Genomic DNA, 5,221 nt, shown 5'->3' with positions numbered 1-5,221 from the left:
CCTGAGTTATCTTGTAGCTTGCTGATATGTCCTGTCCAAACTCTATCAACATCTTCACCTGAGAGGCTTCACAGGACCTATTTTTCCATCAAAGTCCTGGAGAGCAGAGTTGTTGTTATTTCTTGACAGTAATGATCAGGAATTGAATCCTGGGCTGAGAGCACAAAAATAAGTGAGCTGGAGCCATGCCAGGCCTCCTGATGGTTTGTGTCCTCTGCAATCTTACATCACGGAAGCATCCCTTTCTTTCCCTTCCGGTCAGCTGTGACAGTGTCCCAATGTCCTGACATATTCCCCTGTTCTGAAACCACAGAGCCCTAACTCTCACAATGGAGAAAGGACACATTTCCAGCCCAAGGTCAGGGGCATTGAATTACAAAAAAGCAGAAACACTGTTACTCACAGGTCCTGTGAGGGAGAGAACTGAGTAGTGATAAGGAATTCCAACAGATAGGAACCCAAGCCTCAGCTCAAGCGTCCAGACCCACAGAACGTCCAAGTGCGTATGAGACTGTTTGCACTCACGGATGACGCCTGCTGCTGACCAGCCCACGCTGGGGACATGAGCTTGTGGCAAATGATTCTGCGGCTGACTGATAACAGCTCTGGCAGAGAAATAAGGAGTCAGTTTGTTGAGCAAATATGTAGCAAGCACCTACTCTGTGCTGGGCACTGGAGATTAAGAGACAGCTGAGACCACCCTGCTGTCCAGGGATTCGTGATCAGGCTGGGAAGAGACGTGTGCACTTGGAAATCAAATGACAGCACTTAGGTGACACCAACAGTGAAGGTGAAATGCACTGATTTGTCTAAGCTTTTTTGAGCACTTTTCCATCACTGGGACAAAGTACCTGACACTTGCAGAGGGCTTTATTTTGGCTTCGTTTCAGTGGATTCAGTCTATGTCAGCTTTTGGGTTGGCCCAAAGGCAGCATAGAAAAAGCTAGCTGTTCCCTGCCTGGCATCTAGGAAGCAGAGACAGAGCAGGAAGGAGCTGGGAGGATAAACCTTCCGGATCGCCCTTCCCCGTGACTCACCACTTCCAACCAGGCTCCACCTGTGAACTCATCAAGGGACAGATCCACGGATGTACAGTCACCTTGCAAAACTCCTGACTCTGAACATGAGAGTTTTGGGGGACAATTTAGACCTAAGCCATAAGAAGTCTGTCTTGCGGATGATGGGGGTAAGATGATGGCCCCTGCTAATACAAATAGGAGTGGAGCTCTGAGGGACTGGGAAAGGCAGGGCCACCATCAAGCTTGAACTTTGGGCCAAGGAAATGGCCAGGTGAGGGGCAGGGTAAGACTTCTCCCAGCTGAGCCTGGACCTCAGGGGCTAAGCTTGCTGGTGAGTGGAGCGTTGACAGGACCAGGTCTGATTTAAGCAAAAGGCAGCAGCAGAGAGAGGGGTCTGGGAGAAGGAGAGGCCACGGGTTTGGAAATCAACTTGATGTGATATAAAAAAAAGTTTGAAGCAGAGTCAGTGGCAGTGGAAAGGGAAAGGAGGGTGGACTAGAAAGACAGGAAATCACAGAACTTGGGGACTACTGGGCAATCACAGAACTTGGGGACCAGTGTTTTGTGACTGGCAGGTCATCTGAGTGAATATCCGACAGATGGTGTGCAGATCTCAGGGAGGGGAGTCACTCAAGCAAAGGGATGGAGCGGAGCGGGGGGCTCTGTACCCCACGGGCAGGGTTGTTATTTCCTCTCTCAGCTTGGGGCTGTCTGTACAGGAGACACACAGCAACAAACCCCATGTCCTAGGCAAAGGCATCGGCCCGACCTTGCCATGTGGCTACCCCAAATCCCCCAAAATAAGACCTAACCAGGAAATGAGCACCCACGCCAAAGCCCACATGATACGCAGTTTGGCCAGCAGCTCCTGGGAAGCCCACCCTTGTGTGAGCAGAGGACCTCATCTAACTTCAGGGGAGATCCAGGCAAAGGGAGGCGCTGGATCACCCCGAGGAGCCAGGGTGCTCGGAGCATGGAGCATGGGGTGCTGGAGCGAGGGCTGAGTACCATGGAGCTGTTTCAGAGAGCTGATTTTAGTTCTTCACTGGCTGTCCCTGTGGCAGAGGGTAGACGTGGGCTCTGTGCCCCGGAGGGCGCAATGGCAAACAGTAGGCATATGCTGGAGGGAGATGGCACAGCTCTGTCAGCCAGAGCAACCCAGGAAGAGACAAAAGGACAGAATTGGGGGAGCACAGTAACAATGGGAGCAGACAGAGCTTTTCACCCCAGAACGGGGCTCCCCAACCAGGCTGCACACCAGCCTGACGCACAGCCATCCTGATCCAGCAGATCAGCAACCTGGACTTTCACAAGTCCAGAAACGGGCGGATGCACACATCTATTCTCTTCCTAGCCCGGCAGTGCGGAGGGCCCGTGGGAGCCCAGGTCTCAGGTCAGAGGAGCCAGGTGCTGAGCATGGTCACCAGAGCCTGGCTGGAGCCCCGGGGAGAGAGAGGGTGTCTCTCAGGCTCCACCCCTCCAGTGGGACTTGAGGGTCTCCAGCCAGGGAGTCTTTTCTCCAAGTTGCAGCCTCTGAGCCATGCAGCAGCAGCAGGGATTCCCAGTGCCCTGCTGGATGTGAGCGTGTGACATCGCTCCCGCATTGACGACTCCGCCATTGCTAAGGAAGCCATGAGTACTTGGTTGTATATGGGGTAATGCTGAGGGTCAGAGAGCACAGAACACTTCTTTACGTTCAGAGCAATTTCCTTAAAATGAAAATATTGACTGCCCCATACCAATCGTTGTAAGATTGCAAAGAACAAAAGCCTTTCTTTTCCTTTCCCTGCTTTTCTCTATGAGGAGATTAAGGCAGGAAACTTATCTGCCCCCCAGCATGGAAGAGGAGACCCATACAGCTTTAAGACAAAGGGGCATTCAGTATTTTAATCCTAATGAAACCAGCAGTATTCCTTACACTGTTTTTCTACTTTATGTCTACCGAGCTTGTACAAGCAGAGCCCTATAATTGCTGCTGGGCAAGTGTACGGTTTACCACAGACACAGGACAGAAGCAGGTTTGCCCCAAGTTCCATTTCTAGAGTCCAGCCGATGCTGGGGACATTTTGGGCTTGGTCTCTGCCTGTGGTCATGGAAGTCACTCGTGTTGGCACAACCCATGGTGCCCCAACCAGCTGCATCTCTGAAAGGGGCTATGCCCCTATGGCTAGGGGTGTTATTTCCAATCCACACAGAGTCACAGGGGCCAATGGGTGCCTCGCTCTGAATGCAAGGGCCTCTGTTATTTTTGTGCCAGTCCTGTTGAAATTTTAGCCCCACCTTGCGGTATGGAGGAGGTGGAAGCTGAACCCGACTGTGGTGTCTGGGGTAGGGCTTCGGCAGTGCTCAGGACCAGAGGAGGTCAAGAGAGCAGAGCCTTGTAGACCAGCAACCCCAGGTGTGCTGTCCCCCTGCCTGCATGAGGGCCATTATGTGGGGAACAACCATTGAGCCCTGCAAGCTGGCTCCGGAACAGGGTCACCGTCTCAGATGTTCCGGCCAGGGTTGAGTCATGCAGCCACCCGTAGAGCAGTGTGCACAGAGTTACCAGCTCATTGGGGGTGAAAGCACAGGGCCAACGGTGCCCCAGCCTCACCTTGACCTCTTGGGGAGAAGCAGTGTCCTCAGTCAGCCAGTGGCAGTGAATTTTGCAATGTCGCATTTATCTCATCTTGAGCTTAGTCAGGGGAAGCAGCTGGAGCTGAGCAGAGAAAGGATGGAGGATTCTGAGGCAACCAGCAGCTCCCTGCATGTGTGGCTGCGGGGAAACCAGGCAGCCACTTTCCTCAGCAGCATCCACTGGACATTAAAAGGCCAAGGACCCCGGGCTTGCATTACCATTCTTGGTCCGCGTGATATAGAGCCCCCACTGAGGTTGGAGAGACCAATGCATGGAAGCCAGGAAGCGGGACTTTGGGGGTCTTGGAGCCAAATGCGTAGCCCTGTCACACCGCCCCCTGGGGCTTGTGACTTGGATGGGGCCTCGAAGGCCTTTGCACTGGGAGCTCTTGCAGGGGCTTCATGTGTCATCTGACAGGTTGGCCACTCTGCTCGTAGGGCAAGCCCAGCACCCTGGTCAGAGTCATCAGTGGAGTCCCTGAGAAGCAGCTGTGGCTCCTCTATTAGACACTCAGACCCAGAGGCAGGGCAACCCTGGATACAGCCCACACATGCCTCCGTGGCCCCTGTGGACTGGGTTTGTGGGCTGGAACTGGCCATGGACCCCCATACCTGACTCAGCTTGGGCTCCCTGAGATGCAGACTTGTATGTGGAGGGTTTAGGGGTGCCCACAGGGGGCACCAATGTCCTGAAGGGAGGAGCTGAGCCTGGAAGTGTTCAGAGGCCTCGGGCAGCCCCATGGGGGCCAGCTGGTAGTCCTCTAGAGTCACTCCTGGAGGAAACAGGGATGCTGAGCTTTCCTTGCCCTTCAGTCTCTGGACTTGGACTTGCTCTACACCAGGGCCAGGCAGCTTCTCCACTCAAGCACAGTTCTTGTGAACCTTGGTGCCCACCATTCCCTGTAGCCAGACAAGTGAGGCCGGTGAGGGTCACAGGGCCTTTGCATGTGCTCCGTCTTTCATCATGAGATCTCCTTTACCGAGAAGCCTCTCTGCTCCCAGCACTGCTGCTGGAATGCACCTTCCTGCATTTCCTGTGTAACCAGGAACTTCTCCAGGGGCGGGACAGTCTCACATGTCTGTGTTGCAGTGGACACTGAGGTGGTGCTGGCAAAGAGGAAGGAAACTGAACGTGCCAGGAGGCACGAGGCTGATCTCATGTCACCTAGGGTGAGAGTAGGCAGTTTCCTTCCCTGAGCCTCAGTTTACCAGTCTGCAAAGTGGAAGGATCCAAACACTGCCTGCTAGGGCTAAACACGTGACACAGGTCTGTGCTTAATTGAGGCGCTGCTCCTGGAGCTCATTTACCCAGTAACACGAAGAGAGAGAAAGACGCAATCACAGGACCTGAGTGGACATCCCGGGAGTCAGACACCATAGCACCTGAGGAGGTAGGGATGAATGAGGGGGAGGTGGGATGCGCTGGTTTGCCAGGGCAGGTCCTGAGCAAGGCCCACTAGCCAGATAGCGGGCCCATTTCAGAAAAGCCCTGTGTTTTTGTTTTTTTCCTTTTTATCTTTTTGAGACAGTTCATTATGCAGTTCTCATTATTAAGTTCAGGCTGGCCTTATGCTCACTTTGTA

Source organism: Cavia porcellus, unplaced genomic scaffold (genome assembly GCF_034190915.1).
Source record: "Cavia porcellus strain 051 isolate PalLab524CR breed Dunkin Hartley unplaced genomic scaffold, mCavPor4.1 scaffold_8, whole genome shotgun sequence".
Classification (NCBI taxonomy): domain Eukaryota; kingdom Metazoa; phylum Chordata; class Mammalia; order Rodentia; family Caviidae; genus Cavia; species Cavia porcellus.
The sequence above is the reverse complement of the archived record's forward strand: the minus strand, read 5'-3'. Positions refer to the sequence as shown.